The sequence below is a fragment of the Ictidomys tridecemlineatus genome, chromosome Y (assembly GCF_052094955.1).
Source record: "Ictidomys tridecemlineatus isolate mIctTri1 chromosome Y, mIctTri1.hap1, whole genome shotgun sequence".
In the NCBI taxonomy this organism is placed as follows: Eukaryota; Metazoa; Chordata; class Mammalia; order Rodentia; family Sciuridae; genus Ictidomys; species Ictidomys tridecemlineatus.
The window spans coordinates 21,232,918-21,248,528 of NC_135494.1; positions in this window are offsets into that span (position 1 = coordinate 21,232,918).

Here is a 15,611-nt window from a genome sequence, read left to right on the forward strand (position 1 = left end):
GCTCCAGTCACCACTGCCCCAATTGGCCCTTCCTCCCAGCCTCCGCAGGGTGCTGAGGAAGGAAAGGGACCTGCCCTTACAACCCCAGCATGCCCGGCTTCCCACACTGCATCTTTCCTTAAAGGAGTCCCAGATCACGACATGCACACAGGACACCTGACACCCTCTTGGGGAGCAAGTGAGATGACCCTTTATCTAAAACCCTAAACTTGTACAGGAGCAGAAGGATGGGGGGGGGCCTAGAGATCAGGTGAGTCAGGAGCTCAGTTCCTGGCTTGAGTCTTGGCTCTACACAGCAGGGGCTCAGCACAGGAGATGACAAGTGCTATGCCCATGAAAAATGGAAAAATTGGCTTGGGGACATATCAGGAATTGACAGACCACACCAATGTCACCATTAAAGATGTAAAAATTAAATTTCCTTTGAAAAGAGACCATGGGACACCCTGCTTGCATCGGGGCTCCTAGGAACTAGTTTCCTGTGCTCAAACAACCAGGCTCAGAAGAAGGTATATCTATGGTCCCAGAAAGCTTGTTGACAGCTCAAGATTGTGGCAGACATGGGCCTTACCCACATGGAGCTGGTTCTGCAGGAATGCAGGATGCAGGAGTCAGGGGTCATGATGTTCCACTGAGATTTCAAAGGAGGCCCTAAAATCCAGGCAGGATGCATCAGGGCTGAATCCCTGCAGCAGCCCTGAGAAGACAAGGTGTGGATATGTGAGAATGGAGATGGCATTGCAGTTGAGACCCTGAGACTTAAAGATGACAACAGAATGGTACATTGGTTAAGAGAAACTCTGAATCCAGCAGACACAAGTGGGAAGGGAGGCCATGTGGGCTGTAGCCAGCAAGTCCACAGGGGCAGAGTCCTGTGTCAACCCTTTGGAAAGAACTTCACTGTGCCACATGCCCAGGTGCTGGACAGGGGCTGCAGGGTGGGTTTGCCCAACTGGATTTTACTGTCCAGCTTTAGCACTATCCATTCTTGCTGTAGTCCTGTTCCTCTTTTTTAAAATGAAAAAGGTGACATTTAGCCACTGGACATATGTAACTTGCTTTAGACTTTCACAGGGGCTCACCACCCTGAGTTTTCCTTGGGTCTCAGAGGCTGTGAACTTGGACTTTAAGGTGATGCTTAATTGTGAAGACTGTGGGATTCTTGAAGATGGACTCAATCCATTTTGCATTGTGATATGGAAATAAGCTTTTAGAGGTCAGGGGTGTATTGCTACGATTTGAATGTGAAATGTCTCCCCAAAGCCTCTGTTAACTTGGAGTCTTCAGGGCTCAACCATTCAGATTAGGAGAGTGTGACATCATCAGTCCATCTTAGTCTGAATGGACAGTGTGAGGAATAACTGTAAGCAGGTAGAACAGGGCTAGAGGGGGTGGACCCTCAGAGTATTCCCTGGAAAGTTGACCTCCCTTTGTCTCTTCCTCTCTCTCTCCATCCCTCTCCTGTTGAAATGACCTGAGGTGCTTCTCTCTGCCATGTCCCCTCCTGTGACAACATGCCCCACCTTGTCCCTAGGGCTATAGAGCCAGTTGACCATGGACTGAACCTCCAAAACCATGAGCCAAAAAAATCCCTGTCTTTCTCTCAGTGTTCATGTCTGCTCTCTTGGTCCCAGAAATGAAGATCTCACTAAAATATTTTATTTGAGCCAACTCTTATATGAGTGCATTATCTTTCCTCATATTTCTGATTTTTCCTGTTCACTTTCGGCTGTTAACTAGTAACTTCATACCATTGTCATTAGAGGAGAAAATATGCATGTTCTATGTTCTAAATCTTTATAATGTCATTGAGATGTATGTTGTGGCCTAACACATGCAGGATCTTGGAGAACATTCCATGTGCACTTGAGCAATCATGCAGCAAGCCATTGTGGGTGGAATCCACCTACATGTCTATTAGGTGGGTAGCATTGATGCAGGTCTCTGTTTTCTGACTTGTCCTCTGCCTTCGGGTCTCAGGGACTATTGAAACTACAGTAGTGGGGTCCTATCTGTTACTGTATTGTTGTCTATTTGTCCCTCAAATCTGTCCTCACTTTTAGATGTGTTTGGAGCCTTGATTTTTGGTGCATGTATGTTTATAACATTTATCACCTTGGAGAACAGACACCATTATCATTGTATAATTTTTTCCCTCCTATCAAATTTTAAAAAATTTATGTATTTCTGATACATAATACATAAAAGTAGCATGACTACTTTTCCTGAAGGTTTTTCATGTTTTTACCATCAAGCTCTGCTTGTTCAGAGATCTAAGGTGAGATTATTAAATGAACATGTACATACACAATTTCAATGCATTTTGCCAATCTACACATTTTGAATGGATGTTCACCTATTTACATTCAGCAAAATTACAGACAGGGAGGAGCTTCCCTTGGCCATTCTTCTGTGCTTTCTCTCTTCCTCCTGCCTTTTTAATCCCTGAATCTCCTCCACTACAACCACCATCCTCTTTAGTTTTTTTGGGAGTTCAATGTTTTAATTCCCTTTTCATTATTTCTGTTTATATGATAGCCTTTCCCCCCCCTATTTTTGTTAATTTCGGGTAAATTATAACATACTAATTTCTAACACCTTATCAAAAGGTGTTGACAATTTGACTTCAATCTCATTAGTGTATTACCCACCCTTACCCCTCAGGACCCCTGAGTGTTACTAATTTTGTTGTGCATGCATGAACACAACAGGATGAGTACATTCAATACCTATTTATTAAAAATACTTTGGAAAATAAAAAATAGATTCATACTGAAAATATTTGACATCTTTATTTTGACAGAAGAACTTTGTATTTTTGCATAGCTCTTAGGGCCTCTTTAGCTGAATTAATTTCAACATGGAACACTCCAACTCTATTCCCCAGGGTCTCCCTTCTGCTGTTGCCATGCCAGGGCTTTTGCAGTTGGTGGCACCTTGAAATGTGGTGACTGAGCTGTGGCCATGACACTCAAGGTCCAGAGGACCCAGTTGCAGTTTCTTTTTCTCAGACAATTTGCAGAGCTGCTGCCCAGTGAAGCAGCACAGGTGGCACCTGGCCCACTCAGGCAGGGAGATTTTTGTTCGGGACTGTACCACTGTGGGAGGACTCTCTGTGGTTTGCAAGCAGTAATACACCCCAGCATTCTCAGCTTCCACCCTGCTGATTCTCAGTGTGAAATCTGTCCCAGACCCATTGCCACTGAACCTGTCTGGGACCCCAGTGTATCAGTTGGAAACCTTATATATTAGACTCTGTGGAGACTGGCCTGGCTTGTGCACAACCCAACGCAAATAGATGTTTCCATCACTGTGTAGGAGGCTCTGACTGGACCTGCAGGAGATGGAAGCTAGCTTTCCAGCGGTGATAGAAAGGGAGAGAGGACTCTGAGTCATCACAGTGTCCCCACTGGACCCTGAAATAATGACAGAAATGAAAGTTTATTTATAATATTATGAAACCTTTTAATTATTTTGTTCCTTTCTCAACTAAATTATTTGTGTATTCTTGAGTACATAGTTTGGGTTTCTATCCAGAAATACCCAATGTCATATAAGATAGAGTTTTACGTGTACAATGCCTGTCTAGAGGTTTACCACACCACTCTCCTCTTTTTTTGTCCCTGTCTTCACCAGTAGATGATTTGGTTTTTCTCAAAAAACTTCCTCCCTTTCATGGATCTGAACATCACATGCCCCATCCTATGCAGTGACACCCACACAACTGACATGTACAGAGCTCAGATGTAGGAAGCACTGAGCTTACTCCCCTCCCACTTCTCCTCCCCATCCCCTCTGTCCTCACCAGGGATCCAGAGCAGCAGCAGCCCCAGGAGCTGAGCAGGGAGCCTCATTTTGAGAAGCTGAGCTGAAGAGTCCTTGTGAGTCAAGGCCAGGTTAGAGCTGAGAATTTATGTCAGCCTTACTGGAAGGTCTTCCCGAGGAAGTAGCATGCAAATTCCCTGGTAGGTGCAGCTATGTGGAAAGAGACAATAGGGGGTGTGGACTGAATTTGAATAAATAAAATGTCTTCCGTGATTGGAGGGAAACCAATGAAACTAAGTCCATGATGAGTCAGGAGGATCATGATTTCAAAGCCAGCCTCAGCAAAAGTGAGGCACTAAGCAAATCAGTGAGACCCGCATCCTATTCAAAAGGTTCAGGGTGAACAGCATCATCAGCCTCATTAAGAGCTGTTCCAGTGTAGAATTCCAGAACCTGAGAAAACAAGGTGTGGAGATGTGAGAATGAAGGTGGCATTGAAGAGGAGACCCTGAGACTGAGAGATGTCAAAAGCATGGGACAATCTGCTGAGGGAAACTCTGAATCCAGCAGAGACAAGTGGGAAAGGAGGCCATGTGGACTGCAGCCTTCAAGTCCACAGGGGCAGAGCCCTGTGTTAACCCTTTGGACAGAACTTCACTGTGCCACATGCCCAGGTGCTAGATAGGGGATGCAGGGTGGGTTTGCCCAACTCGATTTTACAGTCCAGCTTTGGCACCATCCCTTTCTGCTGTGCTCATATTCCTACCCTTTGAAATGGGAATGGTGACATTCAGCCCCTGGACTATGGACATATGTAACTTGCTGTAGACTTTTACAGGGGCTTACCACCCTGAGTTTCCCTTGGGTCTCAGAGACTTTGAACTTGGACTTTAAGGAAACGCTGAATTGTGAAGACTGTGGGATTCTCAAAAATGGACTAAATGCACTTTTCATTGTGATTTGGACATAAGCTTTTAAAGTTCAAGAGTGGATTGTGATGATTTGAATGTGAAATGTCTCCCAAAAGCCTCTGTTAACCTGGGAATCTTCAGGGGTCAACCATTTAGATTAGGAGAGTGTGACATCATCAGTCCATCTTAGTCTGAATGGACAGTGCCAGGGATAACTGTAAACAGATGGAGCACGGCTAGAAGAGGTGGGCCACTGGGGGCATGTCCTCGGTGAGTTGACCTTCCTGTGACCCTTCCTCTTTCTTCCCATCTCTCTCCTGTTAACATGACATGAGTTGCTTCTCTCTGCCACATCCCCTCCTGTGATGTTCTGCCTCACCTTGGCCCTAGGACTATAGAGCCAATTGACCATGGATTGAACCTCCAAAACCATGAGCCAAAATAAACTTGTCTTCTCAGTGTTCATGTCTGGTCTTTGGGTCCCAGAAATTAAGAGCTCACTACAGCATTTCATTTGTGCCAGCTCTTATAAGAGTGCATTATCTTTCTTCATATTTGTGAATTTCCCCATTCACTTTCTGCTGTTAACTTGTAACTTCATACCATTGTCATCAGAGGAGATAATATGCATGTTTTACATTCTAAGTCTTTATTATGTCATTGAGATTTGGTTTGTGTCCTAACACATACAGGATCTTGGAGAATATTCCATGTGCACTTGAGCAATCATGCAGCAAGCCATTGTGGGTAGAATTCACCTACATGTCTGGTAGGTATGTGGCATGGCTGCAGGTCTCTGTTTCCTGACTTATCCTCTGTCTGGTTGTTTCAGGGACTATTGAAAGTACAATAATTGGGTACGCTCTGTTACTGTATTGTTGTCTATTTGTCCCTCACAACTGTCCCTGCTTTTAGATGTGTTTTGCAGCCTTGATTTTTGGTGCATGTATATTTGTAACATTTATACCCAGGAGAACAGACACCATTATCACTGTATAATTTTTTTTGTCTCTCCAATCAAATTTGAAAAAAAATCTATATTTCTGATAAGAGCATGACTACTTTTTCTGATTTTTTTCATGTTTTTACCATCAAGCTCTGCTTGTTCTAAGACCTAACATGAGATTACTAAATGAACTTGTACATACACAATTTCAATCCATTTTGCCAATCTACACATTTTGACTGGATGTTCACCTATTTACATTCAGCAGAGTTACAAACAGGAAGGAACTTCCCCTTGCCATTCTTCTGTGCTTTCTCTCCTCCTGGTGCCCTTTTAATCCCTGAATCTCCTCCACTACAACCACCTTTCTCTTTAGTTTATTTTGGGATATAATGTTTCAATTCTTTCCCATTTTTTTCTGTTTATGTGATAGTTTTTTCCCCTATTTCTGTTAATTTGGGGTAAATTATAACATACAAAATTTCTAACACCTTGGTAAAAGCTTGTGAAAATTTGACTTGAATCTCATTTATATAGGACCCCTCCCTTGCCCCTCAGCACCCCTGGGTGTTACTGATGTCATCATTTGCATCTTTTTGTTGTGCATGCATTAACACAATAGGATGAGTGCTTCCAATACCTATTTCTTAAATATACTGTGGAAAATAAAGATTAGATTTATAATGAAAATATTTCTCATTTTTGTTTTGACAGAAGAACTCTGTGTTTTTGCATAGCTCTTAGGGCTGCTTCAGCTGACTTAATTTCAACACGGAGCACTCCAACTCTATTTCACAGGGTCTCCCTTCTGCTGTTGCCACACCAGGGCTAATGCAGCTGGTGCGATCTTGATAGGTGGTGACTGAGCTGTGGCCATAGCACTCAAGATCCAAGGGCCTCAGCTACAACTACTTTCTCTCAGATAATCTGCTCTGCTGCTGCCCAGACCAGCAGCTCTGGTGGCAGCTGGAAAACCCAGGCAGGGAGTTTTTTTGTCAGAGGCTGCACCACTGTGCTAGGAAAATGTGTACTTTGCAAGCAGTAATACACCCCAGCATCCTCAGCCTCCACTCTGCTGATTCTCAGTGTGAAATCAGTCCCTGACCCACTACCACTGAACCTGTCTGGGACCCCAGTGAAACAGTTGGAAACCCCATATAATAGGCCCCTTGGATCCTGGCCTGGCTTGTGCACAACCCAACGCAAATAGGTGTTTCCATCACTGTGTATGAGGCTCTGACTGGACGTGCAGAAGATGGAGGCTTACTTTCCAGGGGTGACAGACAGGGAGAGGGAACTCTGAGTCATCACAGTGTCCTGACTGGATCCTGAAACAATGATAGAAATGAAAGTTTATTCATAATATTATGAAACATTTTAATTATTTCTATTTTGTTCTGTTCTCAAATAAATTATTTGTGATTTCTTGAGTATATACTTTGGGTTTCTATCCAGAAATACCCAATGTCATATAACATAGAATTTTACATCTACAATGCCTGTCTAGAGGTTGACCACACTACTCTCCTCTTTTTATGTCCCAGTCTTCACCAGTAGATGATTTTTTTTTCCTCTAGTAACTTCCTCGCTTTCATGGATCTGAACATCACATGCCCCATGCTATGCAGTGACACAAACACAACTGAGCTTACCACCTCTCTCTTCTCTTTCTTCATCCCCTCTGCCCTCAAAAGGGATCCAGAGCAGCAGCAGCCTCAGGAGCTGAGCAGGGAAACTCATTTTGAGAAGCTGAACTTTGTAGTCCTGGTGAGTCAAGGGCACGTTAGACCTGAGCTTTTATATCAGCTTTGCAGGAAGGCCCTCCCCAGGGAGCAGCATGCAAATTGCCTGGTGGGTGTAGCTTGGTGGAAAGAGCCAATGGGAGGGGGTAGACTGACTTTGAATAAATACGTCTTTTGTGACTGCAGGGAAAGTGATGAGATGAAGACCATCCTTGTGGGCATAAGATCTGATGGCAAAAGGGAAAATCTTTGCCAAAGTCTCAGTGAGTTCAATAGGAAGCACCAATACAGCACCCAACAGGAGAAAGTGGACAGTGTGTCCAGGGCAATGTCTGGGGAGTAAATGGCCAGGCTGTTTGACTCCCTCCCATGTAACCTGGAGAAGAAAGACACCCCACACCCACTAGAACTGACAGAGGAAGTTTTCTCCCCACAAACCCACCTGCTTTAGCTCTTTTAAGACTCCTGTGGTGGCTTCTGTTACCATGTTAACAAGTGCTGGAAATGGTCTCTCCCTGGGTCCTTGAAAAAGTCACAAGAACCTAACAGGAGAAAGAAATCTTTCTCTCACATTCAAAATCAATAATTTACTCTTAATTTCCAATTTTTTTTTTTTTGGAAAAAGATCTGCCCACAGTAATCCTCTCACTGTGTACAATCATGTCCTCTCAGGGGTCCTGCTCTTTCCTTGACTTGGGTGATAAACTGTCTCTCTCTCCTGGCCTTTGTGTGAGGTGGCCACATCATGAGTCCCCAGCTCAGAAAAACACACAGTACATGAGTGACAAAAAAACAGCACACTCGGCTGTCAGGTCACCTGGATTTTCACACCTCTTGCAGATTGGTGCCAGTGTCAAATTGCTTTTGACCTGAACTCAGAATCCTCCAGCTATTGAAAGAATAAGTTACACTGTTCCACAAAATTTGGATTTATATACACTCAGTTTCAAAATAAACAGTCCAAGGAATCTAATAGCATATAGACTATAGAGCAAATTTAACCTGGAACTTGATCTGTATAAGCTCTGGGAAACCCCAATAGGACTTGTTAGACAGGTTGGAGGAGAAAGTGAAATGACCTTGAATTTCCCCCTGATTTCCACTGCAGCAATAAGACTTGCTGCCAAATATCTGAGGAGGGTGTGATTCTAACATGTCACTTTTACCTTGCTGACATTTCATTCACCCTCATGGTTTGCTCCATTCTATAAATTTGGTGTTGTTCTATCTGATATGTGATGCGAGACTATGTCATTCTGGGACCTTCTCCAAATTATTGGCCTCCTAATCAGCTAAGCTGGTGATGGATGGAAAAGAAAGGAGGAGAGAACCAACATCAAGGAGAGTGTGCACAATTATCAATGTCATGGCTTTTTTTAAAGAACTGTCCTAATGGGTATAAAGTGAGAAATTAGAATGACTCCACTGTGGGAGGCCATCCTCCCAGTGATTTGAGTTACCTCTCTGGCTGGGTGAGAGGCTTAGACACAGCTGTGTTAGAGCCTTCCCCATCCTTTTCCAGGTCCAAGGGCTTGTCTGTTCAGAGGCATGTCTGGCCACTGCCCCAAAGACCCAATTGTCACCTCTGACCTTGGGATGCTGCCCCCTTGACTTTCATTGGATGGGATTTTCCGTTGAATTTTTTGTATCCAGTTAAAGCCCACTCCTTGGCATGTTCTCTCTCGCTTGCTAGTCTCTTCTGTAAACCTCATTACTGCATTAGGTGGCTGGAGACAGGAGCAAGGAGAAGCTGACCCGGAGCTGGTTTTAAAGGTAATAAGAGTCTTGTCTCTTTAATTTAAACCCCCCTAGCATTTACTCATGAATCAAACCTTCTTTCATGAAGCCAGTGCTTGTTTTGTGGCAAACTCCACTTCATGGTTTCATTGTGTTGCCCCTAAAACATGGTGACAGTCTATCACTCAGTAGCTCCCAATGTGACATGACATGGCGTAGTGCTGCTGGAGGTAGGTGGTTAAGGAAAGGTCACCTTGTAGCATGGGGGACAAATGAAGGCCACTACTGACATGACAGGAGGACACAGGGCACAAGCAGAAGCCCACAGGCAGAAGGAGAACTCAGGCACCCTGTGAAGACCCTGGGGTTCAGCTGCTACCAGGCAAGCAGGGCCTGGGCCAGCAGAGCCTGGAAGGGACACGGAAGGGGCCCATGTTTGATTGCAGAGAGAGCTTGGCCTGCTGCCTCTGGACTCCAGACTTGAGCCTTCAGAGATGGGCAGTGAATGCCTCTGAGTCAGGCCAGGTGTGAGGTGCCTATTGAGCAGCCCTGGGAAACTCACGTGCCCATTCTCACTGTGGAAACCTGGATTGTGGGAAAACCAGGAGCAGAAAAAAATCTGTAGGATCTGATTAGTAATATATCAGGTTTAGAAAAAGTTGCCTTCACAAAGTAATCTTAAATAGAACACAGTTTCAGAGAATGCTGCTAAGTGTTACATGCATATGCAATATTTAAAAGCCTCCTTTTTGCTTTTTTATATCAGAAATTATTGATGTAATAAAATATCTTAGAAATTCTTTGTTTATCAAAAATATATTCCTAAATTTCCCATAGAAAGAAAAGAAAAGGCAGCATTTCTAAATCCAGGGCAGATTCTCAAGCTCCTGTGGTCAGCTCACCATGCTCTGTGTGGACATCAAACCTTACCAGTGGACATAGCTGGTCTCTCTCCCCTGGGCACAAATTACCAGGGTTTATCAGGGTGGGTGAGACTAATTTTACTGGACCCTGGTGGGGAGGGGACTGTGAGTCTCCAAGGTTACCAGGCTCAACTGAAGAGATGGGACTTAGGCATGTGGGTTCCTTGTGGTTTTGTCTCTGATGTCAGGGGCTGTCAGCTGGGTCCACAAAGCTACAAGCCTGCATGTGACCGCTGAGAGCTGGGGGGCTTCTGTGTATTGGAGCTGTGTGAGTGAGGTAAGGTCAGAGTGCTGAGTACAAAGTTGGCACTGTCACTCCAGCACCAAGATGTACTCTGAGGACTCTGCAGCCCAGTGGTACACATACCCCTGTGTGGTCAGGAGGAGAGACACAGCCCTCTGCTCCTGCCTGGGCCCAAAGGGAGGTCTCTTCAGTGTGAGCTGAGATTGGGTCCCTGGTGAGACTAGAGATCCATCCTCCAGAGGGCCTTCTCCAAACCCAGGTGTCAGGGTGGATCCTGAGCCCAGAGGCCCCTGAGGGCAGCAGGCCACCTTCTCTAAGCCACAGCCTGTCACCATTCACTGGAGGATCAATTCATGGACATGCCAGGTGAGGAAGCCAGGGACTGCTGTGCCCCAAACACTGAGGGAAACTTGCCTGTTTACACGCTTATTTCTCAGGATTCTCAAGACTGACTGCACCAAAAGTTATATTATGGGCATACAGGGAAATTTCCAAAATTTATATGTATTTTACACTTTTATTCAATTATTATTGCTTACTTTAAAATTTTATTAACCCCTTAATAAATTGATTGCTTTCTATATTAAAACTGAGTTTTTAAAAATTATTTTTAGTTGTATATGGACACTGCTATACCCATACTGAGATGCTCAAATAACTCTCTGACCACAAATCGCCATTCCAATTAAGCCTTTATTACTGGCCAGTGGTGGACACTCTGCTTTCCAAAATGAGATAGAGTGGTGTGCCCACCTTCAGTTGGCCTCATATTTAAGCAAAATATCTACAGAAGGGACACTTGGAGGTTTAGGCAATGTAGGCAAGCAAGTACAGAAGCTTAACTGGACAGTTAATGAGACAAGGTAATGGGTACATTAGTATATCCCACAGGGCTTTCCAGGTTGGCACAGCAGCAAGGAAGCAGAGAAGAAGTGGATCAAAAGTTACCCTAGTTGAGTACGATTTAGAGAATGGTTACTAACATCTAGACAATTAAATTCTGACAATGTACATTGCTCAATAATTAAGAAAAACAAAGAGAACTATTTTACATTTTATAAGAATTGCTGTTTTGTGTTGCCAAGTGTGTTATGCTTGTTACATATTGATTTCTAGTTAATTCTTTTTTAATATAATGTACATCTCTTCAGTGATAGTACAGTTTTTCCACATACATTTTCCTGATTTTATTTGGTCCCCACCCCACCCCCCAGCATTTTCCTTTTCCTGTTGAAGCCTCTGTAAGGCAGACATTGGAAACGTGATGTCTTGTCACTCTGATGTCTTTTTCTGCTGGGGTGATTTCTAAAGGCTTTTGTTCCTTTGAATATCTAATTTTCCCCTGCTCTTTGTGTGCCTTTCTATCTTCAGTTGAAATGCAGCCTTTAAATTAAACATTTACCTCTCCAGTCTTTGAATTCTGCTGTGGAACCCCTTCACTGGGTGATCAGGGCTTGCTCTGAGGACTGGGGTCTGCCTGGGTGAAGGCTTTGATCTTTCATGGGCATGCAGATGCCTGAGATGTGCTTCCCCTCCCAATTTCCCAAGAATTCTTGGCTGTTTAGAAATAAGCTGGTTATCCAGAGGGTTCTATGAAAGTTTCTTTAGGGCCTGGCTGTGCTGTGTGTTGCCTGATCTATTTTCCTTCATGCAGTGGTCACACACAGTGGCACCCACCACTGCTGTCCACAGTTCCCTCATCTGAGACCTGAGCCCTGCACTTGTCCATTTCTGAGTTCTGAGTCATGTGATAGAGAGAGCAGTCCACCAGGCAGCCCACAGAGGAGGTAGAAAGCCACAAGTAAGTGCAGCTCTGTTCCTCCTGGGTGACAGAAAGGATCAGGGAATTGGGTACTTTGTTCTCTATTCTACTTCTTCCCTCAGGGATGAGGTAGGGAAAGGTTTACAAAGGTCCAGGTGATTCCTGCAGTAACTAAAGTGGTCTTTTCTTGACCAGGATTTGACTTTTGTGTTTCAGAAGAATTTGTAGTGTAATCAGAATTTTTATCAGGTTTTCACATTTTTAGTTTTCTTAATCCATTTCATATTTATATTTACATTTTTATGTTTCTATAGGATAAAATATTCCCAGAAATCCTTACTTGAATAATGTTAGTTGACCATGTCATCAATTAAAGAAAAAAATTATTGTGAAATTGATTTAAGACATAAAAAATTATTTAATGAGACCATTATTTTCAATTAGAAGGATCCAATTTTCTAACTGCTCTGCAATATTTTATTTACATTACACTAACAAATTACTTATTTTATCTTTAGTTGTATTCTTGATGGAATTTGTTACATTGGAAGTCTAACCTTAAGCACAGTATGTTTTCCTAAGTAGGATAATTTGTTCATTTGGTTCAATTTTTTTAAAAAATTCTGTTATACAATATTAAAACACTTTTCATGGATCACTGTAGATAGTAGAACACAGTTTGAAACAGATGAAATGAAGCATCATGGCCCCACCCTTACCCTGGAATATGGAGCCTTTCCTGTCAGTCATGTGAGCTCAGCTTTGACCATCATCATTTCTTTAGGCTTTTCTTTATTTTCACCATTTGTGTCCATGTAGGATACAGGGTTTTTTGTCTCTAGATCTAACTGTTTAACTCAGTAACAAAGCTGGAACCCGTACATTATATTCAGTTTACAAAATGACCTTCGACTTCACTTAGGATGAAGCAGGCCTCAGCAGACCATCAAAATCACTGCAGAAGAAAATAACCATAAAATAACCATAAAATAAAGACAGAAGAAAATAACCATAAAATAATCACTTTACAATCAAGCTTGTAACACTCAGAAGCCTTGGAAGAAATGAAAAGGACACCTACAATTTCTGAGTTACAGTAGACCTTTTAGGTGAGCTGAGGTTCTTCATTTTTTGTGTTTCCTCTTTAACATCTTGACTAACCCCAGGACTACGGTGTGGCCCTGGCAGAGGGGCTGCCCTGGGGAAAAGGATCTGACTGGGCATTGGGAGTTTATTTGAGCTGTGAGGTTGATTGACAGCTGAGTCCTCAACAGCAGGCTGGGTTTCTCCTGTGGACATTTGCTAAGATCAGGGTAATCCAAAGTGGCAGGATGCAAAGTCCTCATGGGGCCTCCTCTCCTGTGATCCTGCACTCACCATCTCTCCGTGTGTCTGGGACATGGCCTTGGGCTCCTGTATGTCTGCTTATCTTCCCAGCTCAGCTTTGCATCCTGGTCAACCTCCTTTCCATCTTGTCCTCATGGTCCCTCCTGAGTGACCATTATTTCTGGACTCACCACAGGTCTATCTTGTGGAAAGGGTCACCTGGTGGGAACTCTTCTGTGCACCACTGGGTGGACTAGGATTGTGTGATGTCAGAGAAGCACATTAGGACAGAGATTTTTGACCCTTGAGTCACTAGGCCTCTGGAGAGTACAAGACACACCACATTTCCATGAGGCTTGCAGTGGGCAAGGACAACATTGAAGGCCAGGCAGGATCTGTGACATTTGGGATTCTCTCTGAGAAAGAGAAGAGATTCCATCTAGCTTTCTCAGTAAAGCCCAACCCCAGCACTGTGCCCACCCCAGCCAATGAGGACCACAGTGCTATGACCCTAAGAGAAACAGTATTTTTCTACATTTGAGCAAGTATTAGCTTACAGATTCTTATACCCACCCATAGTTTCAGGAATGTGGTATCTATTTTGATTCTGTAATTCTTTCACACTTGGCTTATTATTTAAAAATATATCCATGGATTCATAACACTCCCTTGTTATTTCAGTATCCATGACTGAATCTGGTCAAAGGTATCAACATGAGGCCTCTCTGGGAGAGTAGAGTAAAATTCTGACCCTTACCCTTAGCTGGAGAGGGACATAAACCAGAGATATAAGAAGTACAAAGAAGGGTGAGGGAGAGGAGATCATCACAGCCCTGCTCCATTCCAGCCATGTACAGATGAAGTTTACACCAATATAAATGCTAAAGAAAACACATACTTTTGTGTTGCCACAAACCACCTGATTCTGTGCCTGGTCCTGGTGAAGGCACCTGATGGAAGGGAGCCCCAGCCTGAACTATCATTCAGCTCCCTTCCATCATACTGGGTTGACCAGAGAGGCTCCTTAAGATCCTTCACTCTCCCTCCTGATCCTGCCCTGCCCCTCTGACAAGGTCTTAAAAAGAGCTTGAGCTCTAAGCTAGGTACATGATCCAGATTCCATGACTATGCTCTGTGCCCCTGAGATCCCAGGATCTTTCTCTCCAACAGACAGAGAATCTGCAGTGCCTCTCACCTGACAAGCAGCACATATGGCAGCTGGGCCACCCAGCAGGGAGTTTTGTGGGGTTTTATACTTATTTTTTATAGTTAATTTTTATAGTTTGCTCACAGCAATAACACCAGCCTCCTCAGCCTCCACTCTCCTGAGGTCCAGCATGGAATCTGTTCCTGACCCTCTGCCACTGAAGTTGCCTGAGATCCAGAGATAATTGGAAGCCCAAAAGGTCAAAAACCACATAGACTCTCCTGCCATCTGCAACAATCAATGTATCCATCTGTCTGTAGAAGGCTCTGGGTGGAACTGCAGGAGGTGAATGAGTAGGGGGCAGGAGGGAGGACCCTGTGTCATCACAGTAGCACCTGTGGGTCCTCAAATGAGAAAGAAATGGAAGGTTATGCTACCATTATGAGCGATGTCCATGATTTTTCTCCCAACCTTAATCTCAGGCTACTATGGGGTATGTGTGTATGTGTGTGTATGTGTGTGTGTGTGAGTGTGTGTGTGTGTGTGTGTGTGTGTGTAGAGACACACACAGAGAGAGAGAGAGAGAGACAGAGACAGAGACAGAGACAGAGACAGAGACAGAGAGACAGAGAGATGATTTGGTTCATGTTACAAAATTACATAAATTCTAATGGGTTATGGACTTGCCAGGTGAAAGATGCCTTCAGAAGTCATCAAAGAACCCCGCTCTTTTCCAATATCCCAGTATCCACTGGTACAAAAATTCTTTATCTTCTAAAAATATTCCTCCATTATATGAATCAAAACCTGACATGTCCCATCATGGAGATAAAACCGGCATATACAGCATACAAAAAAAGCTCCGTCCTCCCTAATCTCCCTCATCATCCCCTCTGTCCTCACCAGGGAGCCAGAGCATCAGCAGCCCCAGTTGCTGAGCAGGAAGCCTCATTTTGAGGAGCCGAGGTGAGGGGTCCTGGTGAGTCAAGGCCCTGGTTAGAGTTGAGCTCTTATCTTAGACAATTTCTCAGATGCCAGGCTACAGCAGTGTGCAGGGGACCAGCAGGACATGGATTCTGTCTTTTGAACCAATGACATAAAATATCTG